The sequence below is a fragment of the Cupressus sempervirens genome, chromosome 9, assembly GCF_028749045.1.
Source record: "Cupressus sempervirens isolate cs-2001-9-10 chromosome 9, ASM2874904v1, whole genome shotgun sequence".
Classification (NCBI taxonomy): domain Eukaryota; kingdom Viridiplantae; phylum Streptophyta; class Pinopsida; order Cupressales; family Cupressaceae; genus Cupressus; species Cupressus sempervirens.
In genome coordinates this window covers 59874110-59896593 of record NC_143126.1, presented here as the reverse complement: position 1 = coordinate 59896593, position 22484 = coordinate 59874110, and the positions used below count along the sequence as shown (strand labels likewise).

The 22484-nt window shown below is 35.8% G+C and overlaps 1 pseudogene; it reads left to right on the top strand.

Moving 5' to 3' along the window:
- The first annotated feature begins 1126 nt into the window (after positions 1-1126).
- LOC149537635 (histone-lysine N-methyltransferase, H3 lysine-9 specific SUVH6-like) lies at positions 1127-21122 on the top strand (annotated as a pseudogene).
- Positions 21123-22484: the final 1362 nt, after the last annotated feature.

The window sequence follows — 22484 nt, the reverse complement described above, 5'->3', positions numbered from 1 at the left end:
CACTTCTATTATTACTTTTCTCAAGGGATTCTTTACATTTATATTCTATACCTTCTTTTATTAAGGGAAAGAATAAATCTATTTGTAAGCTAAAATAGGAGGTACCATGTTGGCCATCAAAATTTTGAACAAGGATTAAACTAGTCCTATTATGTTGCATGGGAGTGGATTGCTTGAATTCACCTCTTTCCCAAGCAAGGAAGCTATAGAGGATGTTTTCTTCAAGTAGCCTACTAATAGAAATATCATCCATATATATGAAAAACATTTTCATCTTCTACGAATGGATGTATTTCTCTTGTCTATAACAAGTATATGGCTTTTCTATATATCCTAGCAAGTGAAAACGATATCAGGATTTCATATTCTTTACCATTCCTATTTGATAAAGATCATGCAATAGCAACAAATGTTGCACTTAAGGCCAGCATCCACCAAATATAAAAGAAGAATCAAATTCTAGGATTTCATTCATAATATCCATTTAGCCATCAAATAGAGCCACTATTTCAACAATATAAAAAAAATCATAGGCAACATGAAGAATACCATGAGAAGGTGTTGCCTCTCAACACCATTAGAGGTTATCACCTCAATTCCTAATGTTAAGAGGCATTAAAAATATCATTGAGCTTTTCCCAGATGAAAAGAGAAATATGTTTTCCCTATTTTTATGTACATTTTATTGTTAATTTAATTTCCCAATTTTTTCTTTATTTATGTCCCAACTAATTTTTTTTTTTAATTCTAGTTTACCAAGTCAATCCTAAATGCTAGTGTTGATATTATGGTTACCATCAAATGAATTAGAAAGATTCTTGGATTTATGATACAAATTCTTCTAACCTTTTTATCAAGTTCCACTCTAGAAAACCCCTTATTTTGAGAACATGCTAAGACTCATGAGATATAGTGAGATACTGGGCATTCAAAATTTGGATGAAGCCTGACATTAGTGTATCTTATTTTAATTGTTTTTTGAACAATGTTCAACTCTAGTAGTTTGTTTCCATGAGATGAGAAACAAAAAAAAAATTCATCTTTGAAAAAAAATACAAAAATAATGCTGAAATTTTCTTAGATTTTACAACATGGCTGACATCAATACATCACACAGTGTAGATGAATGGATGATATTGAGACATCACAGAGTGTAGATGATGACCCTACAAAATCTCACAGAAGTACTAGTCAATAACACATGTTTACCAATCAAGAAGTTGAAGATATAGGTTGAGATATATTAAGATTTTTTTATCTCTAATGCAATACAAATTTCAGCTTCCTTTACTTATTACTTATAGAAATGACAAAATTGCAACTACTTTAACTACTTTTTTGCAACCCGTTTTCATTATTAGTTTATTATACTTTTTTCAGTAGACTTTTGGAAGCCAAAATATCTGTATATCTCAATTTTTCCTCCATCTATAGAAATACACTTCAAGTTTTCTCTTGGTAGAATCATTGTACACCATTTCGATGTTCTAATTAAAAAATATATTGGGTTCCTTGAATGTAATATTGCAATTTTGTGCATGCATTTCAGTTTTTTTTTCTGCTAGAAGAGGGGTAAAAAATTTATTGAATACCAAAAAGAGTAGAACAACACAATAAATAATGAGAACTATAGAGCTTTATCCTAGTCCACTATTTAAATCGGCATCTAAGATAAATCAAGGGGAAGCATCCTATGATCAATAATTTTCCAAGCCAGCCCATGCTTAGAAGCCCATTTTGCCAAACAATTAGCCACACCATTTCACTCATGAGGGATATGCATAAAAGACAAAAAATCTAGAGAATTGTATAATTGAGTGATCTACTGAATAACCAAAGCCAAATGCCAATCCACATGCATAAGGTTCCTTCTATTCAATAAATTCACAACCACCTCCAAGTCAGTCTCATAGATAATTCTTTTCCAGCCACATTGATAGCATTGTTCCACTACAACCAAGATAACCAGGGCTTCCATGAGGTTATTAGTCTTGTAACCCTTGTATATAGAAAATAGAAACTAAATATCACCAGAACTATCATGCGCAACTCCCCCAATACCAACCAGAGCAGGATTTCCCTGAGAAGAACCATCAGTGTTGATTTTAAGAATTTTGGCCTTGGGAGGAGACCAATGCCCCTCATTATTAGCATGCTGAGATTGTTGTCTAGCTCAAGGGAGTGCTACCCTAAAGAGGAAAGGAAAGGCATGAGTAAATACCAACATCTCTAGGATTTAAACCTCCACCAATGTCACATTTAGATAGGAGTGTTTTATGAAGAGAATTAGCAATTTTCCCCCATAGGTGTGTGATCTCAAACTGCACATCATGAAAGATCCTCCTATTCCTCTCAAGCCAAACATGCCATAGAATAAGGGAAGGGCCAAAATTCCAAGAAACCTAAAGAAAAGAACTATTGGAAGGAGGATGCCCCAAATGGTCCAAGAATTCAGACAAAGAGGGAAAATGCCAACACGTACATCCCCACACATTTCACTAGAAGTGACAAATCCATTTAGCAAAGGGGCACTGGAAAAAAGGTGAGAAATAGTCTCTTCACTATTATGGCATAAAAAACATATGGAAGGCCCCTGGAAGCCTCGCTTGTAGAGATTCTCCCAAGTAAGACAATGATTGTAAACTAGAATCTAGAGGAAAAAGTTGCACTTAGGCCATGAAAAACTATTCCATACTTTCTTCCACCAAGAGACCTCCACCTCACCAAAAAGTTGCTTCATCAATGCAAGGTACCCTGAAAAAATAGAATACTTTCTAGAAGAAGCACCTCCCCAATCCAAAACATTAGGTTCCTACAAAGATTTGCACTCCCTAGAAGCCAATATCTAAGATAGTTCCAATCGATTCCCCAGAGAGCCACCTGGTGGAAAATCAGAAGAATTTTTCCATCTGTAATCCACAAGAAGGCCTAGGTTATAAGCCTCCTTATAATGAGCCACCTTATTCCATCTAGTAGAAAGGAAAAAATTAGAAAGAGACTACAAGAGTGCATGAGAGGATAAGAGAGGAGGATGCCCATTCCAAGAATCACTCCAAAATAAAGCCTAAGTGCCTCTGTTATAGATCTAAAATAAACTTCTCTTCTCTAGGTGAGCACCAATATTGAGGCTATTCCACACCATAGAGCCTCTTCCCTCAAGATAAAACTTGGAAATATCTAAAGGTTCAACACTAGGTAAATACTTGTGTGATAGGATATGGGCCCAAAGCTGAGACTAACTAGAATACCAGCGCCAATAGAGCTTGGTAGCAAGAGCTTGACTACACAAGATAGTAGAATGAAGGGTGAGGCCTCCTTCCTTTTTTGGCCTGCAAATGGTATCCCAATTGATGAGGCTCCATTTGGTATTTTGAAAATTTCCACTCCAAAGAAATTGGTGAGAGAGAGGATCAAATTCCTTAAGAAAATACACTGAGGCAGCTTGAACCATGCTTTTTTATATGGGAATGGCCTGAATCATAGATTGTAGGAGTGTCACCTTGTCAATAGTAGAGAGCCACCTATGAGTCTAATGATTGACTTTTTGTCAAAGTTTGTCCAACAAGCTTTGGCAAAAAATCTTGGGCTATCTTCCCACTCCAATAGGGACCCCCAAGTAAGTCAGAGGGAGAGACTCAATCTAAAATCTCAGGATATTAGCAATCCTCTGCTAGATAAGCTCATGAGTGTTGAAGAAAAAAATAGAGGACTTGTGGTCATTAATTTACTTCCTAGAGGCAGCCAAATAAGTATCCATGGTAAGTCAAAAGGCTTTAGCTTCCTAAATTTTAGCTCTCCCAGCAAGGGTCATATCATCAACAAATTGGAGGTGGAAAAGAGTGCGCAAACTATTTCCCCATTGCCATCCTTAAATCAAATTTTGGGAAACATAAAACTTGATAAGTCTACCAAGTCCCTCATCCATAATGATAAACAAATAAGGAGAGAGGGGATCTAACTAGAAAAGACCTCTAGAAGAAACAAAAAGATCTAATGGTTCACCATTAAGAAGGACCAAGAAGGAAGGAGTAGTAACACAGCTCAAAACCCATCTAACCCATTCCTGACTGAAGCCAAAAGCCAAAAGAACTTTCCACAAGAAACCCCAATTGACTCTATCATAAAACTTAACCATATCAAGCTTAATGAACATGGTGCATTCCCTAGAAGTTCACGTAGAGTGAATAGCTTCAAAAGCAATAAAAACTCCATCCAAATTTTGTTTTCCATCCATAAAATTCCCTTGTTACTTAGAGATAACCATGGGAAGCCAAACTTTAAGCCTCTATGCTAGAAGCTTAGTAATGATTTTATAGACCACATTACAAAGAGCAATGGGCCTAAAGAAGTCTAGCTAATTAGCCTCTTCCTTCTTCGGAATAGGACTAAGAAAGTAGCATTCAAGGCTTAGAGAATTTCTTTGTTGATATAGGACTCCTAAACCACATCCAAAAGGTCATTCTTGATAATATCCCAAAATTCTTGAAAGAATTCAATAGGGAAGCCATCAAGACCTAGAGCTTTTCCTTTCTACAAGCTGAAGACCACCCCCTCCAAGTCAAACATACAAATTTTCTACATAAGAGAGTCATTCATCTCCCTAGTCACAATAGAGGGAATAGAAGACAAGATTGTATTCTCCTCAATCACTGCTAGAGGTAAATCATCTAAAAAGAGACCAAAGTAAAATTGAATAGCTTACCTGGATATAGCTTGAGAGGAGGTCAAACACATCCCATCAGAAGTAACAAGAGAAGAAATGTAACTCCTATTATGTTGAGTCTTCATAGATTTATGGAAAAATGTTCTGTTCTTGTCCCCTTCCTAAAGCTAGTCAACCCAAGCCTTATGTTTCCAATAAATTTCTTCTCTAATATCCCACTCAGCTAAATCAGCAAAAGCTCAGGATTCTGCTATACCAAGAGCTTCAGAAAATCCTCCCAAATCTGCCTAGAAATAACATCAAGATGATCTTGAGCCCTCTTCTTCATAATGTGGAGATTACCAAAACAATTCTTGTTCCAATGCTTCAACTTCCTTTTAACATACTAAAGCTTTTTAGAGAAGGAGAACATAGTAGTGCCATAGGCAGGGCCTTCGTGTCTCCACCAGTGAGCCATTAAGTCATGGAGAGAAGAGTCTCGAAGCCACATCAGCTAGAACTTAAAGGGAGGCTTCTTGGGGATAGCAACATAACTAGCTATGAGCTTGATAGGCTTGTGGTCAAAACCTCTCCAATCAAGAATTTCAGAAGAGACAGAAAGAGAGCCACAATTCCAAAAGTAAGAAACAAGGAACCTGTCCAAGCATTCTGAGATGGCATCATTTCCAACCCTTTGATTATTCCAGTAAAGAGCCTATTAAAAGGTTTGACATCAAAGAGATGTAAAATATAAATATTTTGTCGAAGAAGCTCAGAAGGACCCAAGTGAGCTAACCCGCCCCTCTTCTCCTCTAGACTAAGAATAGAGTTGAAATCTCTAGCCACAATCCCAAGGCAAGAAAGGATGATAGATTCTAAAATACCTAATATGTTCCCAGAGCTTGAGCTTGCTATGGAGATCAAAAGGAGCATACATATTAGTAACAAGAATCATCTCTCCAGTTTCTAGAGAGGATGCAACCATTGAGAGAGCCAAGAAGCAAGAGACCCAGTAAAATGGTGTTACTTTCCTAGGATCCCAAAAAATGACAAGATCACCAGAGCTCCCCAAAGCACCAACATATTGACATTGGCCTAGAAACCAAATTTTAGGAGCACAACTAAACATGGAGTCCACTGAAAACTTGGTCTCCTAGATACAAAGGATATCCAGAGAATGATCAACCACTAGCTCTTGAATATCTTTTTGTCTAGGGATGTTATTTAACCTCCTCACATTCCATGAGAGAATAATCATTGAGTAGAGTGGGGAAAATGATCGTCCAAGGTCCTGACAACCCCAGAATGTACTAGTAAATCTCTTGTAAGTTTAATTTTTTCTTGATCCTACTTTTGGCTAACTGTTGAGGGAGTAGAAAAAGAGACTTTCTTAAATGGTCTTTGCATCAGGCCCAAAGAAAGAGAAGATCCCTTTCTTTAACCAGAGGTAAACACATATTTAACCAAATCTGCCAAAAGAACATCCTTTTATTGTGGTTCAAGAGAAACCATAAGGGCACCAAACTCAAGGCCAATAAAAGTCTTTGACATCTGCTAAACTACAACATCCTAGTTGCCACTAAGAATAGAACTCCTCCCCTCTAAGCCAGTAGCCCCATACTGAGCCTCTATAGGAATGCCTTCTTCTATGAGCTTGTTGTCAAGAACCTCAAAATAATTGAACCCTGAGTCCACTTGTCGATCTAGATGAGATCACTTTTGACCCTGGCCCTTAGTACGATTTTGACACCAAATAAAACCATCCTTATCAAGACCAATAGTATTGGATGGCCCTTGCCCCTAACTTGAAGTATTCATTTGAGCTTTCCCTTTACTAGTATTAGCAGTCTAAACATTTCTTTTTCTAGTACTAGTTGTTTGAAAATTCCCCTTACCATCATTGGCCATCCTTGGGCTAGAGAACCCACCAGGGGTACCATTGCCTTTGGAGGCTTGAGGGCATTAGCACTGTAAATGACCATATGCATGACAAATGTGGCAATGGAAGGGAATAGATTCATAGTCTAGCTATTGGATTCAAGAAGAAGAGCCTAGGAAAATTTCTAAAGAATCTAGCAAAGGATTATATGAATCAATTTAAACAAAAATACGAGCATAAGAAATAAACTTTTTGTCCAGTGATTAATATGCTATAGAAGTCAATTTCCCAAGCACAACAATAATCTATCACAAGATATCCTTGTGCCAAAACTCCAAAGCAATTTATGGTAGGTTGACCCAAATAGGAACCCTTGAAGGAAGATCCTCAGCAGAATTGAATCTCATATGCCAGGGTTTGACAAAAAGACCTACACTATCATAACAATATGGGCCTCCCTCAAAGATCGAGTTCTGATATGACATACAGGAGAAATTCACTAAAAAGTAGCTATTACCAGCCAACATAATATCCATATCACCTTTGACCTACCATGAATAGAAAATCTAGGCTTCCAAAACCAATAGGGAAATCTAGATACCAAGAAACTTGCATATTAATGCATGTGTGGCCAAATAGTCCACATCTTTCATTATTGCTTTTAGAGGGATAAGCAATACAGGTCGATCCTAACTACATAGAAAGCACTCATTAACTTTATTTAACTTCAAGCACCCACTAACATAAAATGGTTTCTTCTCCTGTGACCTCACCCCGAGAGAAGATCCATCACAATCGGAGGCTCCAACAAGAATGAGACTCCTAGAGACCTCACCCACAGCCATAAGAGCCCAACAAACAAATTTTGAACTAGGATCAAAGCAATCTCAATTTTTTGCGAAAAAAATCATAAAACCTTACTGTCGTGCCCTAGTTTCTCTAATCACTCACCCAATACCATCATTTAGTTCGCATGCATTTCTATGAGTAAAAACAAGATTTCATAAATTTTATGTGCTTTGCAACTCTCCTTCTAAAGGAACACCATGTGTGTATTCAATAAGAATAAAAACTCAAAAGTATGATATGAAAATAACATTCAATAAGCAACATTTTTCAAACAAATTACTAGAATAAGTCAGTTGGGCTGATAAAAATATTAAATCTTGTATTTTATGACCTAGCTAATCTAGTATTATTATAGGAACTCCCTCATCTCCCACAATTGTCATTCTTGCTATCAAGATCTAACCAAGTTTAGAATATTTTCAAAATAAATATTAGGTCATTCATGCTTTTTTCATATATATAATTTTATTTTATTAACCTATTCAAAAAGAAAAAACTTTCTATCAATTTAAACTCCCTAAGTGATTACAACATCATTCCCCACATTAGGTATGGAGTTACATATACATATTTTTCATATACACTAACAATAAAACATATAAATTGTAAGCTATAATAGAAAAATGTAGTTTACTAACCATCAAATTGTACACAACTTAATCTATAAAACAAGTTATAGCTTCAAAGGTAGAAGATAAATATGGGAAAATACCTTATACTAGATAAAATAACAATGATTGTTGTGTAAACAATAGCGATTGAAGCAAGAAGTCTTGTTCCAAATGACACCCTAATCAAGTACTTTGTCATAGCCTGATAGAAAATATATTAGTCTCTATTTGGTTTTAATTCACTTATACTCATTCAAAGACCAGACATCTCAGAAGAGAAAATGAGGATCATCTAATACCTTTATTTTGTCAAGCACAAGTTCAAACCTTGGTCTAAGAGATTTTGCAGCTAGTTTTGTTTGATAGTCCCTTGCGAAAATGTAAAATTACATCACACTCGTCTAAAATCTACCAACTACCAAAAGAACCTTGTAGAAGACATTTTTCCTTCATAAAATTATGATATTATTCATTTTATTTTCCTGCAAATTTAACTCGTGTTGCATACCATATAAAAATAAGAAAATGTATGATAAGAAATAGACTAATTTGAAGTGAAGGAAACATCATTTATATTGTAAAAAAAAAAAAATTGATATGTTTTACTTTTAGCCTGATCTTCACTAGCAATTAGATAGCATGTTTAAAGTTTTCATTTTGAGGACATCCAGTAAAATTTGAAGTTAGAATCCTTAAATAGTTATATTGGATGAATGTTAGAACATGAACATTATTAAAATGTTTTCAATAGAAAATGAGGTCCAAACATTTTTTGAACATACTTTCTTTTTCTATGTGGAAATTATATATACACATCTTTATGTTCAATACAATGTTCCATCTCTTGATTTCAAATTTTCTATCACTTCTCCTTGAGTAGCAATCCTAAGAGCTTGTGTAGGTCACTTCAAAAAATTCCCATGGAATGTTCACCATACTCCATCTAGGAGGCTCAACTAAATGAATAGATAATAAATAGAGAAATATTCTAGCAATTAATATTCATTTTATTTTTAATATTTTCTTCAGACAACATATGCAAATTAAAATTTCTCAGTGTGACATAGATTATTATTTTGCACACCCTAAAAAAAAATGTGATAACACCTCTGATAATCTTGGAGACACTTTGAACGATCATTTGTTCCTTGAGGGTTTTGATTGTAGACACCTAAAAAATCCTTTAGAAAATAAAGTATATTTATTTTCTGAAAAAAGTCTCTGATGACATCATCATTAATTAATTAATTATTTATTTTATTTATTTATTTATTTTTATGTCGTTAAATCCCTTTATCTTAATTAAAAATATTTAATTAAGGAATCCCTCCCAAAAATGTTTAAATCTTATTTAAACATTAATTCCTTATTTATTAATTATTTAAGTAATAAATTGACCAAAAATCACAAAATAAATTATTTATTTATTTTTTACCCAAAACTTGGCCAATTTCCTTAAGACCACTAACCTCTTCCAAAATATTTGAATCCTTCTTTAATTTTGATTAAAGGCTAATCCCATCATTTCCTACCCCTAATCCCAACTCAAAATATTTAATTAAGATTAAATATTAATCCTCATGTTTATTAAAAATATTTTAATAAATATCTCCTCAACTGAAACCCTTGAAATAAATAAAACTTTATTTATTTCCAAAAAACCTTATTTATCCTCATCTTAGGAAGTTCTAGACTCTTCTAGAAAGTCTTCATCCTCATCCAAAGCCTAGACTCTTCTAGAAGATGTCAATCCTTATCTTTGACCCTAATCCTAACCCCCCCCTCCCCCAACTTTGTCACATTCCCTAAATATGGGTTAAGACTTGCTAACCCAAGCCAAAGCCAAAAAATATCTCCTCCTTCACCCACCCTCATTAAATTCCATCCACTTACCCATCTCTAACAAGCCTAATCTAATCTTAACCCAAGCCTAATCTAAGCCTTAATCATTTGCACATTCCTAAGTCAAGCTTAAGACTTTCTTAATCCAACCTAGGTCAAAATATCTCAACTCTCTCACAAATATCCCAACCATAAAACTTTATGAAGTCCACAAAGCCATAAATGACTCTTACAAGCTCATTCATTGCTCTTACAAGCCATTATGAGAGTCTTTATGAGCTGTGAGCCTCTTTTGTTGACCACTCAACCCCTCTTGCTCTAACCAAGGACCCTGTGACATGTGTCACTCCCTGATTGGTTGTAAGGAAGCACAATCTAGGTGCTCTCCTCTCATTCAATCTAAACCTTCCATAAGCTTTCTCCCATCCTTGCATCCTAGCCCTTGATCCCTCAAGCCCTTTGCCTATTTAAGGAATCCTCTCCCAAGCTATTTTAACACAATCACCCATAGTAACAAAGTAATGCCATTTTGATCATGAAGTAAAGCCATAATGCCATTTTTGAGAAGCCATTTTACATCAAATCCATTCACCCAAGCCAAAATCCATCAAGAACACCATTGAAGCCTTTGGAGAATCGAGCATACATCCTATCTAATTAGACAAAGCTACTCAAAAAGAGAGCTTCTCATTGAGAGAGCCCATTAATGGCTCATATTCTCAATTGAGAGCTCGTCTTAGTCTATCTTGAAGTTATGTTTATTTAGTTTTGTGAATACTTTTTGATTTGATATTTAGTGTTCTTTGCATTACTAATCCTCGTATACATTCTGGCATGCCTGGTGGGACCTCATATGGGTCATGCTTGTTATCATTTGTAGTCAAAATTGTATGTTTTGTACTAACTTTGGCTAATTTTCATATTTTGCTGATTGGTAGGGGCATTTAATTAGATTTTGTAGGTCCAAAGAAGCAAGAAGAGGATGAAGCAAGAGTTCTTTGCAAACATTCTAATGGGATTTAGAGTGTTTTCAAAATTTTCAAGCTTATAGGTGGATGGAGCACTTGGACTTCTACTTCCTCTTCTTGTCTATATTCTTCTTCTATTCCGTCTACTTCTTCTTCTTCTTGTGGGATCTTGGCCAATTTTTTTTTAAGAGAGCAAAATCATACACACATTGTTTTAGTGCTTAAAATGAACCCCCAAATCATACTTAAATCCATTAAAAAACTAAAAATTTGCAAAAAAATATTTTAAAAATGAAACTAAATCAATCCAATCATTTGCATCCTTGCAACATCAATGTTTTAGATGCATTCATGCAAAGTTAGGAACACTTCATTTTTGGAAACTTAAAAATAACTTCAAGTTTCCATTTCAAAAGGTTCAAAATCAACACTAAGTGCACACAAAAATCTAAATCAAACTAAAAGCATCAATCAGGGATAAAATGAACTTCATTTACAAATATTTTAAAGTTCTTTTAAAATCTCATGAAAACTAAGAGTCCTAAATGGTTGCCAAAATTGTCATAAAAGCTTTGTTATTTTTTCTAAACAAATGTCGTGTTGCAAAATCTTGAATGTTTCTTAGGCTTTTCATGCATCAAAAAAAATTAGGAATATCATTTTTGGGCTTAAAACATGCAAACTAGAACACAAAATCTTGAATGAAAACCAAAGTCCAAAGAGTCATTTTTTTTGAGTAAAAAACAATCTTGAATGATCTAAATTGGAAAGAAAAGCATCCCTATTCCTTCCTCTTTGAATTTCAGTTCAAACAAACTCAATCTTGAATGATTTAAGGTTAAAACAAAGCACTTCAAAGTTCTTAAAACAACACGCAAAATCTCAATCTTGAATGCTCGAAGGAAAGAACTTGAATGTTTAAACACTCGTCTTTGAATGCATGTTGCTAAAATCACTCTTGAGTGCCATGGATTAAAATCAATTTTGTTTTTTTTTCATTGGAATACATAACAAATCCAATCTTGAATGCCACAGATCCAATAATCATTATCATACATCACACTTCATCTTTTGGGGCATAAAAAGAATCCACTTTTTAGAAACTTTCTAAGTTATAAAAACAAATAAAGACACTTTGAGTGAGTTTGTTTTTGGACTCACCCTCTTTAATCACCCATCATTCTAACCATTGGTTGCAATATCAGCGCCATATATGGGGATGGTTCTACCTAAGAAGGTGTTAAATGCCCCACAAAAATCAAACTCCACTCACTTGAGTTTTTATTGGTTTTTCTAAGATAGAAAATTTCTTGAATGCACATTAGTCTCACAAACACTTCATTTGGGCATAAAAATTGAACAAATATTGACATGGAGGGCCTCTAGGTGCGCACTTGAAATCAAGCTTTACACACATCATTTTTTTGGCCTTAAAATGAACAAACACCAACTCTTGAATTCCTTAAAGGAAATTAATCAATACTTGATGTGGAGGACCTCTGGGCACGTGGGTTTACTTTCTTGTTGACCATAACTCTCCTTTATGTATTCATTCTTCAATAACTTCTCTTTTTTTGGTGCATTTCAAATTAGAATTGAACCTTTGCATATTAATCATGTGTGTTTTCAAAAAGTCTAGATCAGAAAACTTAAGCATCAGTTGGAAAAGAACTCTGTCTTTTAGCCCAAGATCATCCAAGTCTTCTCTCCCCTTGTCATCTTTCGAGGCCATCTTAGGTGCATAAGATTAGTATCCAAAATATTGTTTAAGTTTTAGGAGGCTTTCTCAGGGATTTCATCACCCTTTGGGATGACCTCAACTCCAGCATTCTGGCAGAGTATAAAGATCAGGAGGTGAATCCAAAGACACCTCTCTTGGGATCAAAATTTTGTCACTTGGGCTAAGCCTCAAGGAAATTTAGACCCTTGAGAAGTGAAAGAGGAGAAGTGGGTTACTGCTCCTCTCAGCTATGTGACATCTTTTCAATTTCATCTACAGATTTGGGCCTCACGTACCTTGCGTATATCGAGGACTCCCTAGCTAAACCAAATTTCATCCTTGTAGAAAGCTTCCTAGGATGTTGGTGTGTTTGATGTGCTTGCTCCAAAATTTTGTCTGCTTGTTTGTTCATAGATTTTGAATGAATGTTTTCCAACTTTGGTCAAAATCCTAGAAAAGAAAAAATCTCCCAGCTCAAGGCATACTTAGCCTAGTCACTGCCTCATTAGAAAATCATCCAAGCTCCCCCACCGCAACTGAATCTATCTAGTTCTTTGCTTTAGAACAATCCCAAATCCAACGTCCATCCAAATCATCCCCCCCAGCCAGCTAGTAACCCAATCTAAAATCACCCAAGCCTTTAAAGAATTGTTCTTACTCTGCCAGAGTTTGCTATCCAATCAATCTATCCAAATCCCTCAATCTCCCCAAGGTTATCCCTTTGACAGAGCTTTGTCTAGGGTAATCTAGCCTTGTCACTTGTCATCTCTCATCACCTTAAGCTAAGGATTGGGATCCACAAGTGGTCAATATCATGTCATGCCCATAGGATCATTTGTCTATCCTCAAGTTGATACCAAAAGCCACCAATCCTACACATAGGAAAGCAAAACTCTCACTTTTTAACGGCATACCCTTGAAGTCTTCCATCCACATGAAAGCCAAAAATCCCTAGCCAATCCTCCTTAGGTCTGTCATGCAACTTTGACTCTCCCTAGGAAATATTTCATCAACCAATCCAAAATCTACGCTTAATCCAAATCCAACCATGAGCTTCCATGTTCATTCATATGGAAGACCCCATCCCCATCCAACTCATCATCAAAACATGAAATCCCAACCCTATCATGATGAGTTTGGTCACATTTTCCTTTCTCCCACTACATCTTATTCTAATGAGGATGAAAATCTTGTTGAGTATGACGGGTATCTTGAGAGCCTTAGATGCCTTCCACCAACCATCCCCACAAATCCAAGCATTCCTCCAAACTATCTAGTCATGCCATCTCATATCCCAACTTCTCCTCCATCACCCAAGCAACCAAGCTTCCAATCTTCCACCCCCATCACACCAACTATTCATATCAATCCACCACCTCCACCTCTGACACACGAGTCTCCTAGGAATCTCCTGGAGGAAATACAAGAAAAGACACCTCCAATAGTCAATAAGCCATGTCATATAATCCAACCATGTGAAATAGTCAGTGATGAAGCTTCCCCATCTATAATATCACCTCCATCTCTCATAGCTATCATCCCCATACCATCCATCAAATTGCTTAAAATCCTTCCACTTCCTACAAGCATCAAAATCCATCCAAATCCTATCCACATCACCTCCAAGAATTTCCCAAATCTCCTGTAACGACCCTTATGCATCCATCTTCTACTCACCCATCTCCACTACCGAATCTCCCATCTATCCATTCGCTGCCTTTGAAGAATCCATCCCTTCACCTCTTATCGCACCATCTACTCCAATCCAATCCTATCAAGATCTTGCCCAAAAGAATTTTGACATCCCCCAAAGCATAAACGAAGATATCATCATACCATTTCTTCCATCCATAGTGCAGTCACCATCCCCTCCATCTCCAAAACCTCAAGCCATACCTCCTCTATTGCAGGATATCTTTTCATCCCATCAGCTAAATCTAGATTGTATCCTACATCTCCTCTGCTCCATGCTTCCATCTTACCACCTATCCAAGCTATTCCACCATCTATAATCTACCCTCTTGGTTCACTTACATTCATCCATGGTGGCCCTCTCTCAACAGAAGAATTAAGAACAGTTTCTCCCCGTTGCAGTACATCTAATAAAGCACTTCTACCATTTTCTACAAGCAAAATTTTTCCTCATCTCGTTCAAATGCTCAATCGATGGCATTATCAAGGTCAAGATTTAGGACCACAAGAGAAAGGAATTAGAAAGCCTATTATTGAACAAAAGAATCTAGGATTTCATGGTCTTGGATATGTATCCAAAGGCTCACCATCTAAAAGTGTTGGTACATGCCATCCCCAAACCAAGCCTATCTCTAGGCCCACGATGCCAGCCTCCCATTACTCCCGCAAGAAATCTTCTGTCATCCCCCCTCCATCCGCTAAATCCTTTTTGGGTCCCCATGTCCCAAAATCTACCATCCTCCATCCTCCTATCAGCCATCATAAAAATCATATTCCCTCCATTCCTATGCAAGATCAACAAAGGCACATATCAGGGCACATCATCCATCATCACCCCCCTACATGCTCTTCCATATCCTCTTCATCTCACAAAGCTTCTCCTAACCATCTTCCGAAAGGTTACCACAGCAATGTGAATGCCAACTTCAAAATGCATAAAGCTAAAAATCCACATCCTAGGCAATCATTTGTCTATTCTAAAAGACATACTCCAAAAAGGAAAAATCCAATCAAAGAATGCAAAACAATGCAAAAGCCTATGAAAAGAAAATTCAAAACCATGTGGATCCCAAAGAAAAAAGTTGAAACCCAATGCATAATGGCATCCACCATTGCTAATCCCCCATCCAGTGACTCGTGTCCCCCATCTCCTAACTCCATCTTGGGTGCCTATATCCCCAAGTGTGCTTCCACAAATCCTCCATCAAGCTCACATCTACCATCTATCCCCCATATGCTCTTTTCATGTCCGTCCCAACATGTACCAATGTTGATCTTGCAAGCATCCCCATCTCATGCTCCTTTCCAGCCTTTTCATCCCTCCATCTCCTACCATCAATCCCATCTAATCCGAATCTATTGCATAAATCACACATCCAATGTACCAATAGCTAGAAACAAAATTGAACATTCCAATAGCCAGTGAAAATCCCAAAAAAGCCAAAAATAGCTGAAGAAAGCTAAAATCATTCCAGCTAAGTCCAAAGTCAAAAAGTCAAAAAAATAAAGTGTCAATTGGTAAAAACTTGGCAATTCAAGCACCTTGGACAAGTACCATGATGAAAACTAAGCAAACAAGTGTCATACATAATCTAGCCATCCCCAACTTAGCCTATCATCCTCATGCTTTTGGTCACATCTTGCCATCCAGCTCCATCTTCCAATTTATCCACCTATCTTTCATCCTCTAGCTTTTATCTATCACCATCCACTTATCTTCTACAACCTCACCCCATCATCCCAGCTATCATCCATCTCCCTAGCGCCTTGAGCTTTTCCATCCTAGCTTCAATCCTATCACATCCATTATAAGACCTCCTTTTTCATGTCATCTTCTAACTAGGGTCATTGTATTCCTTGGAGATCTTGTCTTGTCCATCCTCCCTTGTCATTGGTATCTCACTCTAGGCTATCCTCATGCAAATCCAACATCATCCTCTCATTAGCCATTCACTCTAGCGCCATCTATCAGCTCAGCTACCACCAACCTTAGCATTGTCCCCATCCTTGGTCGCACATTTATCATCATCATTGGATGCATCCTACCAAATCCATATCTTCCGCTATCAACTCATCCTTAGCTTCTGCATCTTGCACCAACTTGAGCCATCCCGCTATCTTATCATCTGGAGCTCCTGTACAACTTGTAAGTAATCTTGTATCTAACGCTTGTATCATAGCTTTTATATCCAATATTTTCCAAAACAACTTTTACATTTGTACCATATCTTGTTCCATCAGCTTGTACATCCTCTTTAGCTTAGTACCATTGTCTCTATCTAGCTTTCATGTTAGTTCATCCTTGATCAGCATCTTGCACACATCACACAAATCTTGGTTAGCTATTCCAATGCATCCTTTAGCTAGATCTCCTATCATCAAAGTGTTATCCTTCTCTGTTCAGCTTGCCAGGTGCATCACTCATCCAAATCTTCCAACTTAGGTGCTCTTCGATAGATCCTTGCAGAATATAGCTTTCCTCATGTCTGATCTTGGTCTATTAGTACTTCATCCTACCCATCTCATTATCAAATGGTTCTCTTTTGGATTTTTGCTTTCTTTTGATTTGGAATCTTCCCTTTTGGGTCTTGAAGTATCTTTTCCAATCAATCTTTTTGTTCCCTCCTCAAGGTTGCCACGATCTTCCATATCATGGTATTCTATGAATGGGGCACTCTGAGCATACAGTTTTGATCAAGTCTTTCATTTGTTTCTTTTTTGCTTGTGGGTTACCTAGTGTCAGTTCCACGTTATTTCCTTTGGGTTTCATGTGTAATGCTGGGGCAATTCTTGTGTGTTTGTTTTGAGTCAGTCTGTCAATCCTCTGGATGGTTGGTGACATGGCCTTGATGTTCTTGGTAACCTTGGCAATTAACCAACAGTCCTATAGAAAATCTAGTGCTCAATTACATGGTGGTACTTCTCTCTGAAGTATCCCCCCACTCAAAAAGCTTCAATGGATTCCCTTCATCTCTATTATCCCCCATCCATATCCAGCATCCATCTCTCCTACCCTAGCTTGTGCAACCGTATCTCTCAAAATCAATCATCACTCTTAGCTTTAGGGATCCATAATCCTAGTCTTAGGGATCCACCCATCAAATCAATCCACCAAGCCTCATCTTTCGAGATCCACAATCCTAGTCCTAGGGATCTTTGACACCCATCTTCCATCAATCTGACTCTTTGAAATCCTGTTGCCTCAGCTTTATCTCATCCCATCACCCCTTCCCTTATCCTGGATTCCTTTCTATGGTGCTCCACTCCTTCATCCTCCATCTCCCCTAAAGTCTTAAGCCTGCTTCCTCTTGTGCATCTGATTCTCCCTTTCTCATTCTCCTGTAGTGTGAGTTTGAGCTAATTCAGCCCCTTCTCTTTGCTAATCCGAGTCTCCTTGCTAATCCCAGATTCTTGTATTTTTCAAGAAATAGTCAAGCCTCATTTTCTCTCCCCATCGCCTTCTTGAGAGGGAATCATGTAGTCCATTCTCTCTCTTCTACCTGAGACTACGACAACTATGTTGCTCCATAAAGTCATCTCCATGTCGTTTATATCTAAACTTCTTTGAAATAGTGTTGTTTCAACACTATGTCAAAGAGGGGCAAAATTTAGACACCTAAAAAATTCTTTAGAAAATAAAGTATTTTATTTTCTGAAAAAGTCCTTGATGACATCATCATTTATTATTTATTTATTTATTTTATTTATTTATTTATTTTTATGCCATTAAATCCCTTTATCTTAATTAAAAATATTTAATTAAGGAATCCCTCCCAAAAATGTTTAAATCTTATTTAAACATTATTTCCTTATTTATTAATTATTTAATTAATAAATTGACCAAAAATCCCAAAATAAATAATTTATTTATTTTTTGCCCAAAACTTGGCCAATTTCCTTAAGACCATTAACCTCTTCCGAAATATTCTAATCCTTCTTTAATTTTAATTAAAGGCTAATCCCATCATTTCCTACCCCTAATCCCAACTCAAAATATTTAATTAAGATTAAATATTAATCCTCATGTTTATTAAAAATATTTTAGTAAATATCTCCTCAACCCAAACCCTTGAAATAAATAAAACTTTATTTATTTCCTAAAAACCTTATTTATCCTCATCCTAGGAAGTTGTAGACTCTTCTAGAAAGTCGTCATCCTCATCCAAAGCCTAGACTCTTCTAGAAGATGTCAATCCTTATCTTTGACCCTAATCCTAATCCCCCCGTAACCTTGTCACATTCCCTAAACATGGGTTAAGACTTGCTAACCCAAGCCAAAGCCAACAAATATCTCCTCCTTCACCCACCCTCATTAAATGTCACCCACTTGCCCATCTCTAACAAGCCTAATCCAATCTTAACCCAAGCGTAATCCAAGCCTTAATCATTTGCACATTCCTAAGTCAAGCGTAAGACTTTCTTAATCCAACCCAAGTCAAAATATCTCAACTCTCTCACAAATATCCCAACCATAAAACTTTATGAAGCCCGCAAAGCCATAAATGACTCTTACAAGCCCATTCATTTCTCTTACAAGCCATTATGAGGGTCTTTATGAGCTTTGAGCCTCCTTTGTTGACCCCTCAACCCCTCTTGCTCTAACCAATGACCCTGTGACATGTGTCACTCTCTAACTATCTATAAGGAAGAACAATCCATGTGCTCTCCTCTCATTCAATCTAAACCTTCCATAAGCTTTCTCCCATCCTTGAATCCTAGCCCTTGATCCCTCAAGCCCTTTGCCTATTTAAGGAATCCTCTCCTAAGCCATTTTAACACAATCACCCATAGTAACAAAGTAATGCCATTTTGATAATGAAGTAAATCCATAATGACATTTTTGAGAAGCCATTCTACATCAAATCCATTCACCCAAGCCAAAATCCATCAAGAACACCATTGAAGCCTTTGGAGAATTGAGCATACATCCTATCTAATTAGACAAAGCTACTCAACAAGAGAGCTTCTCATTGAGAGAGCCCATTAATGGCTCATATTCTCAATTGAGAGCTCATCTTAGTCTATCTTGAAGTTACATTTATTTAGTTTTGTGAATACTTTTTTATTTGATATTTAGTGTTCTTTGCATTACTAATCCTCGTATACATTGATAACCACGATAGTTTGAATGCCAATTTTAAAGATTTCCATCTCCAAATGTCATGAGTTGTTGCATATAGATGTCACACTCTTGAGAATAAAATTTTCTTTTCTTCTTATGTTAATAAATTGAAGAAATTCCTTCTATTTTCTTCCAATGCTTTTTATTTTATGTGGTTTCCTATATTCCATTCCTTAACCAAAGGCAATCTCAATCCATTACTAAAAGGTCTAAGATAAATAAATCTAATACACTTCTCCATTGTAGGTGATCCATTTGACGTGGAATTATGAGATAACTAAATCTGGACAAGATAAGTTGTAATTCTTACAAGGAGTTATTTGTCCATTTCAACTACCTTATCCTTGTGGTAAATTATTCCACCCAACCTATCTCTACTTATTGAGACTTTCCCATTACTTATGGGTGGAATGCTCCTCTAATCATCAAGAAGGAGTTCCATAAATATGTTGTAGCTACTATTGTTGCACCTTTTATCAAAAGAGAGTATCATACTTTAGGAATTTAATCTAAAAATTAGAGACTAATTTTTGACAAAATCTATCATCCCTAGAAGAGGAGGTCTACATTAGTAAAGAAAGAGAAGTGTGGTAAAAGGGAATGAGAAAAATTTCTGCCATCCAGACAAGCTTCCAAATAATCACATCATTATTGTCAATGTTCTCAAGTCAAATATGTGAGCTTTCAAAGATGCAAAGAGGCTACCCAAAAAAAGGATGTTGATCGGTTGACAATGATGATGAAAACCACTATAGGCTTGTCTACATTTAGAAGGAATGGAGTGAGATCATTTAATAAATTTGTAAGGAAGACTCATAAGCTCTCTTTGAAGATAGTTGGGGTGCCCAAAATATCTCCATTTAAATATGTGGTAAGTATATATCATTTATTTAAAAATCTACCAATAGGTAGAAAGGTCAAAGAAACATTTCCATTATTGTAGGTTCTTTGCAGGAAAATGTTACATGACAAAGGAGCTAGAGTAAAAAACTCTTCTCAAAATGGAACTCATTATCATGCAAATCTAATAGCTTCCATGATTTTGAAGGATAAAAAACTGTATGTCAAATTGTGGGTATGGTCCTAGGGTTGGAAGTTGGAGACCAATTCCACTATAAAATTGACGCATTGTATTATGGGTCTTCATCACCAAATATAGACTGGAGTTGACTTCTTGAATAAATGAAATTTGCATGTGGCTACAAGAATTATGGCATCAAGAAATTACAAGGATGATCTTGATAGTGGAAATGTATTAATTTAGATAGGATAGGGTGGAAACAACTTCTATGCTGACATACAAAAAATTTAGGATCAAAAACTTGAACATGGAAATTTGGCTCGAATTAATAACATAGAGTTGTTTGGATACTGTGTATTTAAATCTCTTTTGGGAAGACAATTAGGTCAGCCAAATTAGGGATTTGAGTTAGTGCAATTTTTTGGAAAGATATCACAATATATAATTCAAGGTAATCTTTGTATTAACAAAATTTTGAAAGGAAAACAAAGATAATCTATTTGTGTTGTAAATACTAGGGTTGAAGAAAATGGCCCAACACCATTTGTATACACAACTGAAGTTTTTTACACAAGTTGTTGTGCTCACCTGTATCCCAAAGAGGTTGTGATTGTAGGAATGGATGCACATATCACACTAAATGAATTTGTTCTTTGAAAAATGATGGGCATATTTCATTTAACTTTGATGGTGCTATTGTATTTGCTAAGCCAATTGTATATGAATGTGATCCATCTTGTTGTTTCTCTCTAAATTACTATAATAGAGTAAGTTGACATGAGATTCTAGTATTTTGATATTCTGATGCAAAAGAAATAAATTCAACTCTTTAGTAATTCATAAAAGACAATGTCATAGCCTCACAAAACTACATCTAGAATGCTATACTTTCTATCAATGTACTTCCATGATGAGGAGAAACACAATTTCTTAATACTAAGAAGGTGACTCCAATTACAACCTTGGACATGCAATATGAACTTCAATCATTAAAATTTCAAACACAACATGAGATTTTCTTATGTATCACAAAAAAATTTATCACAATCTACCATTTTTATATAACTAAACTTAGACATGCATATCCTTTTAAATACAACTAATTTCAAAAATCTCTCTAGTGAAACTAGAGATAATTAGTTTCTTGGAAACATATCCAAAATTTATAAAATGCCAGCAGTTAAAATGGATTTCATGATCTCTGTCCCATGACCTAATTTTTTCTGCTACAAATTACTATCAACATTTTTCTTTTAAACCTTTAAATTCATCACCCAATCCCAATCTGCATTTATCCAAGTTGATACATTACCCCAATGATAATGAAATCTGAATCATCACACAAACTTTAACTTTCCCAATTCCAAACTGATACCATTCTAAAAAGACAAACTTAGAATCCACATTTTGGATTCCCATGATACCATTCAAACTAAATACTCTAATATTGCCATGAAACTAAGTTACAACTAATTTTTATTTTGGTTAAGAACCTTAATATATCTTACAAACAAATAATTGATATCAGTGAAATTAAATCCATGTTAATTTGATTTTTATATTGATATTCAAATCAGTTATTGAATCCCATTTTTTCTAATTCACTCAATTGCACACAAAATCAATATCATATTGGAAATTAATACAATAAGATTAGAATCAATCCCAAATTATAACATAGTCCAAATTCAATCAGATTCCTTTTGAAACCAAATAGATGATGAAAATATAACACAACACTAAACAAGCAGTGGAAAGAGAAACCAAGGGAGAAACCATAAGAGATATGAGAAACCATGGAGAAAGCCAAAATGGGCTCTGCCATTCTATTCTCAATACATTCAATTTATAGATTACAATATGTTTAGATGGTTGGTTGTCTACACAATATTATATTAAGAAATTGCATTAAATATGATAGCTAGAAGTAGTTGGTTGGATGACATTGAATAGCTAAGGATGGCTGCTTGTCTACTACTGATGACAAAGTGTGGGTTGTGGACTATGGAGGAATGGTGGGCTAGTGGAGAAATTAATATCTACCAACGCTCCCCCTTAGTTTCTTCCACTAATGCTACTACATTTATATTGTTTTTCTAGGTCATAATTACTTTGGGTTTTACAACTTACCCCTAACA